Source organism: Suricata suricatta, chromosome 6 (genome assembly GCF_006229205.1).
Source record: "Suricata suricatta isolate VVHF042 chromosome 6, meerkat_22Aug2017_6uvM2_HiC, whole genome shotgun sequence".
NCBI classification, from domain to species: Eukaryota; Metazoa; Chordata; class Mammalia; order Carnivora; family Herpestidae; genus Suricata; species Suricata suricatta.
Window position 1 is genome coordinate 29,625,222 of NC_043705.1, and position 16,316 is coordinate 29,641,537.

Below are 16,316 nucleotides of genomic sequence, written 5' to 3' on the forward strand. Positions count from 1 at the left end.
GAAACAAACTAAAGTAACTACCACTGTCTGAGAGTCCTTTTGAAGCACCACTGTCCAGAGCTTCCCTTCCTCTATCCCTTTCAGCTCTGCCCTCTATGTGTTTCATGCCTCGTGTGCAAAGGTAGGAAAACCAACCACCCCATTTTGCACACTGTGACTGAGGCTTAAAAGGAGAGAAGCTAGAGGAGATTGAAGTCAGTGTTGAGGGAAGCTCAGCCTCAGCCCCGGGCAAGGCAGCGGTACCCAAGATGGTCAGTCTACCTGGGAGACCCCAGAATGAGCAAAGACAAATCCCAACTTTGTGTGGCCTCTAAGGAGGATGCTGCTGCTTTCACTGAAGGTCTGAGGACTGGTGGCCTGAAAACATAATTGGGTCGCTCCACACAGGAGAGAAAAAGGAAATTCTGTCCAAGCAGATGTCACACTAATTTAGCAAGAGGCTGGGTACTTATTTGCATATGTCAACATCCTCTTTCCCCCCTCCTGCCTTTCCCTCAATCATGGCTGGTTTCAAGCCCCTCCCTGAGGAACAGCATCAGAGAAATGCAGCCTTGCAGGAAAGATGAGAAAAAGGCTTTCTCAGGAAAGAAGTCTAGGAAGGGAGAGTAGAGATGGCTACAACATTACAGCTCTAATTTTCCATCCTCTCTGTTCCTGCAGGCTCAGTGGAAGGAAAGGAAAACCAACACTATCAAAGATCTGCTTTGTGTCCAGTACTATGTTGAAGGCTTTCACATTACTCTTCTAAACCTTACAAGTCCAAGATCAAACCCAAGTAAGGCAAGTAGAGTTTGGGGGAAGAAAAGTGTCACATGACTAGAAAGAGGCCACACTAGGGCCCCAGCACAGGTTGGTCTGATTCAAATTCTGAGCTGTTTTCCCCATAATAAGCTGAGTGGTACTTTCTGTGAGTGTTAAAAATTAACCCTGTAGCCAGTATAAATGCAGCTATAGAGCACTGACTTGCAGGAGAGGGCTCAATTTCCCTAATTCCCAGAGCATCAAGGGACACACAGAGTGATGAGTAAGATTATCATCCACCAACAATAATAACAAAACAACAGTGAATGCCACCACCTCTTGAGATGTTACTTAGTGCCAAGCACTATTTTAAGTGCCATATAGATATTACCTAATATTTATTTTCACAATAATCCGATGAGGCAGCCAACGATTAGCCTTTCAGGCCATCCGTGGAACATCTAAAACACTGATCACATACTAGACCAGAGAGCTCATCTCATCAGATACATAAAAAAAAAAAAATTAATGAACTACTTTCGCTAATCAAAATAGAACTTAACAACAGAAAGATAACAAGGCCCCCATGCATTTGGAAACACTTCTAAACTCATGGGACAAAAAATAAATCAAAATGGAGCCAGTGAGAAATAAAAGTTAGCAAGGTAACTGTGGAAGAAACAATAAGTGATACCTAAAGGGAAATGTATGGATTTAAATGCTTATATAAGAAAAGCAAAAGCTGAAACTAAGCATCCAACTAAAGAAGTTAAAAAAGAACAGATTAATCCAAATGAGAGGAGTTAAAATCATAAGACAAAAACAAAAAGTAATTAGAAAATAGAGATACTATAGAGGACCTAGAAAACTTTAAAAAAAATTTTTTAAATTTTTTTATTTATTTTTGAGAGACAGAGAGAGCGTGAGCAGGGGAGGGTCAGAGAGAGGGAGGTACAGAATCTGAAGCAGTCTCCAGGCTCTGAGCTAGCTGTCAGCACAGAGCCCAACGCAGGACTCAAACCCATGAACCATGAGATCATGACCTGAGCTGAAGCCGGTCTCTTACCCGACTGAGCCACCCAGGCACCCCATAGAAAACTTTTTGGTAAGCTTGATAAAGAAAAAGAAAAGACATAAATAAAGAATATCAAAAGAGTTTTAAAGAAGACATACCTGAAAGAATATCAAAAAAAGTTTTAAAGGAGACACACCTGAAGATAAAGCAGAAAATTTAGCCATGAGGGAATACTGTAAAGAATACTTTAGGTCAATAAATGTTAAATATTTGGCCAAGTGGATAATTTCCCTTAAAATGGAAAGACAATCCTATAATTGAGATATTCGTTATTATTATTCCTTTTCCACAGATGAGGAAACTTAGGAACAGAGAGAAACTTGTTCAGATTCCAATCGCTAATAAAACAGAATCTGGATTGAAGGCATAGAAGAGGACCTCCAATTCATCCTTAACTCCTCCCTCTCACACTTACTGAGCACCTGCCTGGCACCAGTCCTTGAGTCAGGGATTAGAGGACTAAGAGACAAAGTTCTTGACCTCACGAAGCTCCCAATCTAGAAGAGACTAGGACCAGGACTAAGGTAAATCAAGTAAGGTAGCAAGGGCACAAAAATGAAGGGTGCATTTACTTTCACCTGCACAGCTCTCTTCAAACTTGGTACCTTAGGGGCGCCTGGGTGGCTGAGTTGGTTGAGCTTCTGACTTTGACTCAGGTCATGACCTCAGGGTTCATGAGTTCAAGCCCTGGATTGGGCTCTGTGCTGATAGCTCAGAGCCTAAAGCCTGCTTCAGATTCTGTGTCTCCTTCACTGTCTGTCCCTCCCCCATGCGCTCCGTGCTCGCGCGCTGTCTCTCTTTCTCTCTCTCTCTCTCTTTCTCTCTCTCAAAAATAAATAAACTTTAAACTTGGCACCTTAGCTTCAGTCAATTAAGTGTCTGACTCTTGATCTCAGTTCAGGTCTTGATCTCAGGAGCCTGAGACAACTTGGCACCCTAGTCCTGGCCCTGTTATTAAGCATTAATCACAAATACAAAGTTATATGCTTTGTAACTGTTTCTCACATTGAAACGGGTAAGAATTCTAAACCATGGATGTGAGGAAAGGGCATTCCAGGCAGAGGGACTATGAGCAAAGGACAGTTCAGGGAAACAGAATGATCCCTGGTGGGAACTATAAGCAGTCTGGCATTTCTGAGACATACAAATCAGTGCAAGGTGGAGAAAGGCAGAAGAGATGCTAGAGAGATGGCCAAGATCCAGGTCATCAAATGTGCTTTATATCATGTGTGGGAGTTTAGACATTACCCTAAGGGCATAAGCAGAGGAGTGTCACAGGCATAGTTGTATTTTAGAATGAGCCCTCCAGCAGGATTGTGGATGGGAGTGGGGGTGGGAACAAGGCTGAAGGCAGAGAGATGAGCTAGGAGGCTACAAGCATCCAGGCAAGATATGAAGAATGCTGGCACACAGATAAGGAGCAGTTGAAGTGAAGAACAGGAAATGGATTTATGAAGTACTTGAGAGGTAAAATTTGCAGGACTTGGTAGATGATTGAATGTGGAAGAAGAAAGTGTGGAAAGAATCAAAAATGAGGCCCCTTACCACTCTCTATCATGAATAAGTGGAGTGCTTAGTGGTAACACCAACGTCCATCCATTTCTCCATTCATTCATACATCTAATAATCTATCCATTTGTTTAGTCATTCATTCATTCATTCATTCATTCATTGTTTATTATATATCCCTATGTCCACCCACCCCTATATCTATCATTTGATAAAATTCTTATGTGTCAAAGTACCTTGAAGAATGCATGTATATATATATGTATATGTATATATATATATACACACACACACATATATATATGATCCAGTAATTCCACTACTGAGTACTTACCCAGAGAAAATGAAAACACTAATTTGAAAAAATATATGCACCCCTCTGTTTACTGCAGCATGATTTATGGTACCTAACATATGAAGGAACCCACATGTCCATCCATAGATGAAGATAATGAAAATGTGGTGTGTGTATATATATATGTGTGTGTGTGTGTGTGTGTGTGTGTATTGTACACACAACAGACTATTATTCAGCCATTAAAAAAAAAGAATGAGGAGCGCCTGAGTGGCTCAGTCGGTCAAGCCTCCAACTTCAGCTCAGGTCAGATCTCACGTTCGTGGGTTCGAGCCCCGCATCGGGCTCTATGCTGACAGCCAGCTCAGAGCCTGGAGCCTGCTTCTGGTTCTGTGTCTCCTTCTCTCTCTGCCCCTCCCCCTCTCATGCTCTGTCTCTCTCTGTATCAAAAATAAAAATAAAACATTAAAAAAATTATAAAAAAAAAGAATGAGATCTTGCCATTTGCAACAACATGGATGGATTTAGAGAGTCAGTCAGGGGAAGATAAATACCATATGATTTCACTCATACATGGAATTTAAGAAACAAAACAAATGAACAAGGAAAAAAGAGACAAGCAGGGGCACTTGGGTAGTTCAGTTGGTTGAGCATTTGACTTTAGCTCAGTTCATGAGTTACAATTTGTGAGTTGAAGGCTCAAATGAGGCTCACTGCAGTCAGCACAGAGCCTGCTTCAGATACTCTGTCCCCATCTCTCTGCCCCTACCCCCCTCTCTCTCAAAAATAAATAAACATTTAAATAAATATGTGGAATCTGGGGTACCCGGATGGCTTAGTCGGTTAAGCTTCCGACTTTGGCCCAGGTTGTGATCTCACAGTTCATGGCTTCCAGCCCCACGTCAGGCTCTGTCCTGACAGCTCAGAGCTGAAGCCTACTTTGGATCCTGTATCTCCCACTCTCTCCTCCCTTCCCTTGCTCATGCTCTGTCTGTCTGTCTGTCTCTCTCTCTTTCAAAAATAAACATTAAATTCTTTTTAAAAAGAAAGAATCATTATAAAAAAAATACATGGAATCTATGAATGATAAAGGTTAAGGGCCTCACACACTTTAAAAAAAAAGAGAGAAAGAGAAAGAGGAAGAGAGAGATGAACAAAATACATAAATAAATAAAATAAAACCAAACTCTCTCTTTTTTAATGTTTTTACTTATTTTTGAGAGACAGAAACAGAGTAAAAGCAGGGGAGGGGCAGAGAAAGAGGGACACAGAACCCAAAGCAGGCTTCAGACTCAGCTGTCAGCACAGAGCCCAACATGGGGCTTGAACTCATGAACCATGAGATTATGCCTGGAGCTAAAGTCAGACGCTTAACTAACTGAGCCACCCAGGTGCCCTAAAACCAGACTCTTAAAACACAAAGAACTAATAGTTGCCAGAGGGGAGGGGAGGAGAAGGAAGGGGTTGGGTGAAACAGGTGAACGGGATTAAGAGTACATTTATCATGATGTACACTGAACAATGTACAGAACTGTTAAAGGGAAGGGGGAAAGGGAAGGGGAAAAGAGGCAGTGGTAATGGAGGAGGGCACTTTTGGGGAAGAGCACTGGGTGTTATATGGAAACCAATTTGACAATAAACTATTTTTTTTAAAAAAGAATTGTTAAAGGGGGCCATGGTGACTCAGTTGGTTATGTGTCTGACTCCTGATTTTGGCTCAGGTCAAGACCTCACCGTTTGTGAGTTTAAGCTCCGCATGGGGCTCTGCATCTCTCCCTCTATCTCTGCCCCTCCTCTATTCATGCTCTCTCTCTCTCTCTCAAAAAAAAAATAAACATAAAAAATTTTTAAATAAAATTTTTAAATCATTACATTGTACACTTAAAACTAATATAACACTGTGTGTTAATTAAATTTGAATTTAAAAAAAGAATGTATGTATATAAAAGGAATAATACTTAGCCTTATTCATTTATTCATTCATTCACTAAACTTTTATTAATATCCTCCTGTGTGCCAGATACTATTCTAGGTAATGGGGACCTAATGTTCTAGTGGGAGATACAGATAGAATGCAAAGAAATACAGTAATATAATTTCAGGTAGTGAAACTCCTTTGTAATAAAAGAAATCAGAGCTCCTTGGAGAAATGGCTGATTTTAGGGCTGGGGTAGAAAATATGTAAGTCCAGAGCATCTTGCAGTTTAATAAAGAAAGGAAGGCCTCAAACACATACCCAGTGATGGAAGTATATCAAAGGGACATAGCTAAATGAAAGCATGCCAGTAACCAAAATTGGAAAAATTTAAGCAACAAAATAAAGTATTATTGATTATAACCTAAAGGGCAAAATAAGTAGCTCATATTCATATAAATTAACTGACTAAATAAATAAATGGAGAAGAGACAAATCCCCTTTACATAATTCCAAATAATGTGTGTAAATATGCCACCTTCAAGGCTATGGAGCCCAACTCCGCATTCCTTAAATGTGGGCTGTACACAGTGACTTCATTCCAAAGAGTACAGTATGAAAGGAGGGCGGGGATGGTGGGAGAGTGACTTGATAGTGGAGAAACCTGGCAAACCTAAACTCAACCAGGTGATCTATTCATTAACTTTTACTAGTCATACTATTAACATGAGTAGAAATAAATCATGTTAATTGATATAATGTGGTGAGAATGGGACTCTACAGTCTTCCTCCCCAAAACATGAAACCCTAATTCAATCATAGGAAGAACTCTGACAAATCTCAATTGAGGGACAGTCTACAAAATACCTGGCCACTAGTCTTCAAAAGTGTCAAGTGGGGTGTCTAGGTCGCTCAGTTGGTTACACTTCTGACTTTGGCTCAGGTCATGATCTCACAGCTCTTGAGTTCAAGCCCTGAGTCGGGCTCTGTGTTAACAACTCAGAGCCTGGAGTCTGCTTCTGATTCTGTGTCTTCCTCTCTCTGCCCCTTCTCCAGTGCACATGCTCTCTCTCTCTCAAAAATAAATAAACATTAAAAAAAATTTTAACTGGTAAGGTCATCCAAAAACAAAATATGGAAGAAAAAAAGCAAAAAAGAAGGACAGTCTGAGAAACTGTCATAGTCAAGAGGAGCATAAGAAGACATGACAACTAAATGAAATGTGGCATCTTGAACAAAAAGAAGATGTGAGATGAAAACAACAAAATATGGACTTTAATTAATAATAATATATTAGAATTTGGCTCAACAGCTGTGACATAGAGCTGTCAGCATAGAGCCTGATGTGGGGTTTAAACTCAAGAACTGTGAGATCATGACATAAGCCGAAGTCAGACGCTTAAACCAACTGAGCCACCCAGGCGCCTCTTTGTGGAGACTTTTAAATTAAACTTCATTTTATTTTATTTTTTAGTTGTAGTAAAATACACATAACATAAAAACTTCCAGCTTAGCCATTCTCAAATGTACGGTTCATTACTGTTAAGTACATTCACATTATTGCACAACCAATCTCCAGAACTCTTTTCATCTTGCAAACCTGAAAATTTATACCTATCATTTAGAGACTTTTAAAATGTTTTTTATTTATTTTTGAGAGACAGAGAGAGACAGCATGAGCAGGGGAGGGTCAGAGAGAGAGGGAGACACAGAATCTGAAGCAGGCTCCAGGCTCTGAGCTGTCAGCACAGAGCCTGATGCGGGGCTAGAACTCACGAACTGTGAGATTATGACCTGAGCCGAAGTCGGACACTTAAGCGACTGAGCAACCCAGGTGCTCCAACATTTAAAGTAAGTACATTAGTTTCCTATGATCACCATAACAAAAGTATGTTCTGTTGGTGACTTAAAACACCCTGGTGACTTAAAACAACAGATATGTATTTTCTCACAGTTCAGTAGACCAGACATTCAACATCAATTTATATATATATATGTATATATATATATATTCAAAGGTCATTATCTTTTCATTGCTTTGTAATATTCCATTAAATGAATATACAATTTATTCAGCAATTCTCCTGTTAGTACACATTTGAATTGTTTCTTGGTTGGGGCTATTATAAATAAGGTTGTTATGAACATTCTTACACATGTCCTTTTGTAGACATATGTATTCATTTATCTTGGGTATATACCTAGGAGTAGAATTGTTGGGTAATAGGTAAAGTATATGTTTTGCTTTAGTAGAAATTGGGAGTTTATATAAGTGCTTTAACCAGTTTATGTTTCCACCAGCAGTGAATGGGAGTTACAGTTGTTCCGCATCCTCGCCTAAACTTGGTATGGTCAGAATTTTAACATTCAGGTGGGTATATAATGGTTACTCAATATGGCTTTAATTTGCATTTTCCTGATGAATAAACAATTACAGTGAGTACCTTTTCATTGGACAACTTTAAGCAGAAAGGAAACATGATTTGACTTAATATTCTTAGAAGATTACTCTGACTCCTACGTTGAAAACAGACTATAAGGTAAGGAGCAAAGGCGAAATTAGGGAGATCAGTTATGAAGTTACTATAGTAACCTCAGGGAAGGAGAATGATGGCTTAGACCAGGACAGTGATGATAAAGTTTGTATGAAGTAGTCAGATGCAGAACATATTTAGAAGAGCTAGCTTACAGAGCTAACTGAATGTGAAGACTAAGGGAAAGAGAGGAGTCAAGAGTCAGGCCTCTAGGTATCTTAGTTGAGCAACCAGATAAATGGAGATGCTACCTGGAGAGAACTGGGATCTAGGATTGTTCATGGAATGGTGGGCAAGGAGAGTCAAGGAATCAAGAATTCTGTTCTGGACATATCAAGTTTGGGATTCCTATCAGACATACAAGTAGAAATGTCAGGTAAGCATTAGATGACTAAATTGAGAGTTCAGAAAAGAGGTCCAAAATAGAGATATATACTAAACGTCTTCAGTATAGAGAGTATCTAATGCTAGAGAAAATCACTTAGAAATGAGCATGGTAGAAGACAGATCCCTGGTCCTTGAACAGGTAGATGGCATGAACACAGGGGAAGGAACTGCCAGAAAAGTAGTAAGAAACCCATTCAAGTGTTAGGGCCCAGGAAGCCAAGTAGATAGTGTTTCATTTATTTATATATTTTTAACATTTTCATTTTTGAGAGTGAGAAAGACAGAGTGTGAGCGGGGAAGGAGCAGAGAGAGACAGAGACACAGAATCCGAAGTAGGCTCCAGGCTCCAGGCTCCAAGCTGTCAGCATAGAGCCTGATGGGGGGTCAGACTCAAGAACTGTGAGATCATGACCAGAGCTGAAGTCGGCTGCTTAACCAACTGAGCTCCCAGGTGCTCCAAGTGGATAGTGTTTCAAAAACAAGGGTGAGGAGGCACTGGGTGGTTCAGTTGGTTGGGCTTCTGACTCTTGATTTTGGCTTGGGTCATGATCTCGTGGTTCACGGGCTCAGGAGGACTCTGTGCTGACAATGTAGAGCCTGCCTGAGATTTCTTCTCTCCCCTTCTCTGCCTCTCCCCTGCTTGCTCTCTCTCCCTCTCTCAAAATAAATAAATAAATAAATTAATTAATTAATTAAAATAAACTTAAAAAGGAAGGGTGGAACCAACTAGGTCAAATGCTGCGGAGAAACAGAATAAATGACTATTGAAAACTGAGAAATGGATTTAGCAAATGGCTCCAAGGGAGGAGCTAAGAAAGGTGAGGAAGAAGGGGCACCTCACTGGCTCAGTCAGTAGAGCATGTGACTCTTGATCATGGGGTTATAAGTTCAAGTCCCAAGTAGAGATCACTTAAAAATAAAGAAAAATAAATCTTGAAAGGAAGGTAGGAAGGAGGGAGGGGAAGGAAAAGAAGAGGAGGGAAGAGTAAGGAAGGGAAGGGGAAGGGAGGGAAAGCAAGAGAAGGTATGGTAGGGTAAGGAAGGAAGGAAGGAAAAAAGAAGGAGCTTGAGGAAGATACGAACTACCTGTATTGCTGGTGGGGAGCGGGGGGCGGGGGTGGGGGAGTCAGAATATATTCCTTAAACAGGATGTCTGGGAATGGGGAAGAGAATGTTTAAAGAGAAAAATGAAAACCTTCAGACTGTCAACATCAAATATTTGTATTTTAGGTGACCAGTCCAAATGGGGCAATTACTAAACCTTCAGCTGGAAAAATCATTACTAAACACAAAAAATCTTTCCACATCTTCCAGGGAACTACATCTAAACTTGCAAAGAGAAGGGCTTGCTGGCTAAGGGACCATCCTAAGAATTTATTCCTTCATTCATCAAGTATTTATGGAGCCCCTACTATGTCAGGTGCCAGGTAGTCTAGGCTCTATAGAAACAGCAGAGAATAAAACAGACAAAACTGCCCACCCTCTGAAGCTGATAGTCTCCTGTGTCTAGCCTTCCACACCCAGAGGCCCTGAAGCTATAGGACATAACTGTACCCTGGTCTGTGCCATCAACCCCCTGAGCCCTGGAAGGACATATAATACTCTCCTTTTCAGAATAAAGTAAAGAGACCAGCCCCCTTGGCAGAGGGTGGATTTTCCCCACGGCCAAACCCAGGCTGACAGCAGAGGCCCCACATCTGGAGTGCCATTAGTTTGGATGTCACTGCAATTATCACGTTGGCTGCAGACAAAGCCAAGTCACAATTGAGGACAGGATTTTAAATCATGACTTTCCAGAGTCTCATTAGGTAATTGATGCTGATCACATTGCTTAATGGGGACCCATAAAATGCTTGCTATTTATATTACAAAGGGCAGAGAAAAGACTCAACTAACCAGATAATTGACAGATGATATGAGGGACTAGGGTGAAGAGAAAAATGAAAACCTTCAGACTGTCAACATCAAATATTTGTATTTTAGGTGACCAGGGAAGAGACAGGGAAACCTGGTGAAGTTTCCCTGCCTCCGGATTTTAGCTTCTTACTGGTGGTGATTGTTTGGCCGGATTCAGAGAAGAGTCTGCCCTGGACTTCACAAAGCCCAGAGCTGCTCTTCCCAGGAGCCAGGGACTGAGATAAGAATTGTCATTTAATAGGATTTTCTACAGCAGGCTAAATCGTTTGCTAAATGAGCAATTTCAATCATCCCTTCTCCATCCACTAGGAAGGAATTAAGCTCATTTCTCCAGCCTGTATCGCCACCTCTCATACCCTTACTCCCTCACAGCTTAGTAAGAAGGATGGTCTGGTTGAGATTCAGAAGGTAAACATTATTGCAAGACACTATGGGTCCACCTGAATTCACCAGATCATGAGGCTGTAAGAAAGCTGCAGCCCCATTCCCCACCCTACCTTCTCAAAGCACCAACGGAGACCCAGGCACACCCTCCCTATGCCAGTCTCCTCAGAATGGAGATCTCAGGGCAGGCTAATTTCCCTAATACTCACCAAGAAGGGACTTTAGCACTTCTTACTGCAAAAAAGGGGTGGGGTGGGGGGCCATGACATTCATTTCTTTTCATTACTGAGACTTGCGGGCTTTTCAACAGGAATGTCCATTAAATCCCTCAAATCAAGCATATAAAGCATCCTCATATCTTCTAGTTATTTGAAAGAGATCTTAGGGAAAAGAAAGAAATGTTTTGGGGAGGAAGAAGCTGTACCATTTACTAACATAGGAACAGAAATTGGGTTAATGGAAGATGTGTCTGCTGGAGAATTCAGTGTTCCCAAGATTCGGCTTCTTGATTGGCCAGGGGCCTCCCCACATCTGGATTCATTTCTGCTTGTTCCATATGGATGACCACTGGTCTTCCTTAATTCTCTTCTTCCTCTTCCTCCTCCTCCTCCTCTCCTTTTCTCTCTCTCCCTCCCTCTCCATCTCTTCTCTCCCTCTTTCTTTTTCTTTCTCTCCTTTCTCCTCTTGTATGATTTTTCTGTTTCCTTTTGCTTTGTAATTGATAGATGGTATCCTGATTAAGAGTAAGGGCTTTCTCTCCAAATCAATTTATAGATTCAACACAATTCCTATCAAAATCTGATGTGGCTTCTTTGTAGAAATGTACAAGCTGATACTAAAAATCACATAGAAATGCAAGGGACCCAGAATGCCCACAGCAATCTCAGGGGATGGGGGAAAGAACAAAGTTGGAAGACTCATACCTTCTGAATTCAAAACTTACACAAATTTATAATAATCAAGACAGTGTGGTACTGGTATAAGGATAGACATGTAGATCAATGGAATAGATCTGAGACATCAGAGTAAACCCTCACATTTATAGTCAGTTGATTTTCAAATGCTTTTCACATTTAGAGTCACTTGATTTTATGTCAAGACAATTCTATGGTGAAAGAATAGTCTTTTCAACAATTGGTGCTGGAACTACTAGATATTCACATGCACAAGAATGAACTTGGATACCTTTCCTCATAACATACACAAAAATTAACTCAAAATGGACCATTGACTTACACAGCTAAAACTATAAAACTCCCAGAAGAAACTATGAGTAAGTCTTTCTGACTTTGGGTTAGGAAAAGCCTTCTTAGATATGACAACAAAAGCACAAGTGACAGGGAGAAAGAAAAAAGCTAAGCTGGATGTGACTTCATCAAAATTAAAAAATTTTTGTGCTTCAAAGGATGCCATCAAGAAAGCAGGGGAAAACACAAAATGGGAGAGAATATATATCTCAGAATTATATATTTGATAAGGAGCTTGAATCTAAAATATATAAAGAACTCCACAACTCAATAACAAAAAGACAACCCAATTTTTAAATGGGCAAAGGATCTGAATAGGTATTTCACTAAGGGAGGTAGGCAACAAGCACATAAAAAGATGTTCAACATCATTAGTCATCAGAGAAATGAGATACTACTTTATATCACTAGGATGACTATAATAAAAAAGATGGATAGCAATAAATGTTGGATGGATGGAGAAATTGGAACTCTGATGCACCTCTGGTGGGATTGTAATATGCTACAGCTGCTTTGGAAGATAGTCTGGCATTCCCTCAAAAGGCTGAACATAGACTTACCATATGGTCAAGCAATTCCACTCTTAGATATATACCCAAGGGAACCAAGAACAGGTGTTCATACAGAAATCTGTACATGAATGTTCATAACAACATTATTCATAACAGCCATAAAGTGGAGGCAATCCAAATTTCCATCAATTGATAAATGGATAATGTACCATAGTATTATATGTTATTTCCATACATTTCCACACAATGGAATACTATTATTTCATTTCATTAATGTTAATGGAATATTATTTGGCAATGAAAAAATGAAATACTAATAAACACTACAACATGGATGAACCTTAACAATGTTATGCTAAGTGAAAGAAGTCAGTCACAAAGACCACATATTCTATGATTCTATTTATACAAAATATCCAGAGGAAGCAAATAGAGAGAGACAGAAAGTAGACAGAGAGACAGAGAGACAGAAGTTGCCTAGGGTTGAGGATGTTGAGAGGAAATGGACAGTAACTCCAAATGGGTACAGGATTTCTATTTGCAGTGAGGAAAATGTTCTAGGATTGATTGTGGTGATGGTTGCACAATTCTGTAAATATACCAAAAACCATCTCAATAAAGATGTATATATATGTATATACATACATATATATATGAGAAGAAGTAACAATAAACTCAAAAATCAATGAAAATGCTGTAGGAAATTGTTGCAACTAAGAGATCTCATTGTTGTGTTTTTTTTAATGTTTATTTTTGTGAGAGAGACAGAGAGGGTGGGGGGGTGAGGGGCAGAGAGAGAGGGAGACAGAAGTGTTGAGTGGGCTTTGCACTGACAGCAGAGAACCTGATGCAGGACTCAAACCTATGAATTGTGAAATCATGACCTGAGCTGAAATTGGATGTGTAACCAACTGAGCCACTGAGATGCCCCTCATTGTTGTTGTTGTTGTTGTTGTTTATTAATAAAAAAAGACTCTGAAGACAAAACAAAAAATCTGAGAGCTTTGCTAGCAAATTTTAGTTCTGGCACCTGATATCTCTACAACCTTCGACAAGTTACTTAATTTCACTAAGCTCAGTTTTCCCATCTGTAAACCTTTCTCATCTAGGGCAGATAGTTGTAAGGATTAAATAAATTAACATGTAAAGGCACCTGCCATATAGTAAGTCCTCAGTAAATGGAAAACATAGAGTCAGGGAATAGCAGTAACCAGAGAGCAAGGAAAGGAGAAAAAACAGTTTTTGTAGACACAACATTTATGTCTAATGTTTGGCTGGGCTCTGGGGACATAAATAAGTCCCTGAGTTTGAGAAGCTGGAAAGCTAAGGAATCAGGCATTCCTGAAGAAAAATAATCCCAATGAAATGAGCCAGGTTCTATGATACAGTTATAGACAGGTTGCTCAGGGTCAGAGGCAAAAGCTTTTAAGGGAAAGGGGACTTCAAGGGTTGTCCAGATGGAAAAGGGACAAGTGGACCCTTGTCCCTTTCCCTGCTGTAGGTAACCAAAAGGATGTGAACCCACCCCCTGTGGGGAAACTGCATAGAGCCAACCCAACACAGGCAGAGGCAAAAGTCAAAAGAGCAGTTGTGGATTAATTATTCATGGCCAGGATGGACAGTGAGTCTGGCACAGGACATGGAGGCTAGGGCCTGCCTCCCTGGCCTTCCAATAGGCGAGCTGAACCTTAGGAGCTCTTCCCCTCTCCCCTTGTTCCTAGCACTTCTCCACCCCTAAGCCTAAAGATCTCCTTTTCTCTCCCAACAACCCTCTTTTGGGGAACAGCCCAGTGATCTGTGGGCAGAACATGACACCTCCATCATTCCTCCCTCTAGTGACTCATTCCCAAGACTGGGGGTGGCAGGAAGTGCCAGAGCCCCAGAGCTGCAGCCCCATCCGGATTCTAGCAGCTTAGAAACACCCTATCTTTTTCCCTCCTCCCCCCACCCCCACGACCTCCCCCATTTCTAGCTCTGACTCTTGACATTTCTGTGTAAGGAACACCCACCACCCCCAAAATTCTTCTTGCCTTTCCATTGCCTCTTTTGGTCCCTCAACTCCAACCCCCATGGGGCTGCTGGGTTCCCAAGTGAAGCAGACACAAGCCAGACCTAGGGACCCTTTCCTGGTGGAGGTGGCCAGGCAAGATCTGTATCCCGGTGGCCAGGCCTTTGAGGAACAGGGCCTATGCTGTAGAAACCATTGCAAGCAACACTTAAAACAACAACAAAATTACTTTATTACATGCTAAGTGCTTCACAAGTTTTGTCTCATTTCTTTCTCACAACAATTAGATGAGAAGATACTATTATCGCCGCCATTTGGCAAATGAAAAAAGTAAGAGAGAAATAATTTAGAAAGTAGCAGAATGGGGATCAAACCCGGGACTCAAGATACTGGGCTCTGAGCCATCAGGCTCCTCTGCCTGTTTGGGGATGGAGAACAGTGGAGGCCTCTTTAAGCCGAGCCTCTGAGTCTTCTAGGGTAGCACATGCATCCCTGAGGCTCTCTGTACAGCTGCCCTGAGGTCCAGTGGGGTGGAGGGCCTTGACTCCAGCCTCTCTCCTAGTTCCCCATGGCTCTTGCTCCACTCTTTACTTCTGAGTGGTGAAAATGTGTTGGGCCACTCAGAAGATTCTCATCCCTCTCAAGAGATTAACTTCCTAAGAAACTCCTAGGACAAACATCAGTGAGATTCTGGGGTTCCCAGAGGTTATCTAGAAAGCAGGGAAAGAGGAAGCATTGCTTATAAGCAGGCAGCAGAAGGTGGTTACAGACACCCAAGCATGAGGTCAGCCCAGGCTTACAGACAGAGCAGACATCTGTCACACCAAAGAGGCATGGAGATGGCCCACATGACAAGAGAATAATAATATCCTTGAATTATATAGCACTTTAACATTTCTCAGGCACTTTACAAAATTCGGTCCTCCAGGTGACCTCCTAGGACCTAAGGAGGAAAAAAGCATCTTTTATAAGCTGTCACCACCTATCAAGTTTTCCTCCCAGGGAGGTAAAGGCAGGAAACACACAAGGCAGTGAGTGAGTTAACCAAACCCAAGTGGGTAATTGATAGTTTTTATGGTGTCTTTATCCTCAGACTCCTCAGATATCATATTTCCACTGGATTACCACATTTACATAACAGTGCAGGGTGAGAGACCCTGATAAATCTTCTCTGCATAGGGATGAGTACAGTGGAAATGTACTTTGTTGACAGCGATTTGTTTTACTACACTACTGCCCTTCAATTTAGGGAGGAAAGAGCAAGGCTATTGCCTTATGAAGGGAGGGTGGAAAGGAGGGAAAGGAGAAAGGGAGGGCAGAAGAAGAGAGATCTGGAAAGACAGATGAATGAGAGAGGAAGACACAAGGAGAAAGGGAGAGCTTTAGGCAAGGGGGAAGAAGGAAGGAAGGAGGGAAGGAGGGTAGGAAGGATAATAGCAATGAGAGCTCACTCTGTGCTAGGCACTGTGCTAATCGCTCCATGGATTAACTCCACTAATCCTCATAGCAACCCAGTGAGGACAGTCTGTTATTATCTCCATTGCACAGATGACAACACCCTAGTTGGGGCAGTCTCCAGACACCCCATTCTGTTACCCCATTTCATATTCTTCATAGCATTTGTCACTATCTCCAATGGGTTTATTAACTCACTTATGTGCTTACTGCCTTGTTCACAGCTATATCCCCAGTACCTGGAACGGTTTCTGACCCGAAGTGGATTTTTTTTAAATGTTTATTTATTTTTGAGAGAGAGTGAGAGACAGATTGTGAGCAGCGGAGGGGTAGAGAG

The 16,316-nt window shown here is 41.2% G+C and overlaps 1 long non-coding RNA gene across 1 annotated transcript in view; it reads left to right on the top strand.

Annotated features, from left to right (window-relative positions):
• The window catches only part of LOC115294256, a 42,812-nt gene that overhangs the window by 19,255 nt on the left and 7,241 nt on the right, over positions 1-16,316 (top strand). Inside the window, exons 2-3 of the long non-coding RNA XR_003909788.1 lie at positions 661-775; positions 7,837-7,906. This is a non-coding gene — a long non-coding RNA (uncharacterized LOC115294256). The remainder of the gene's footprint in view (positions 1-660; positions 776-7,836; positions 7,907-16,316) is intronic.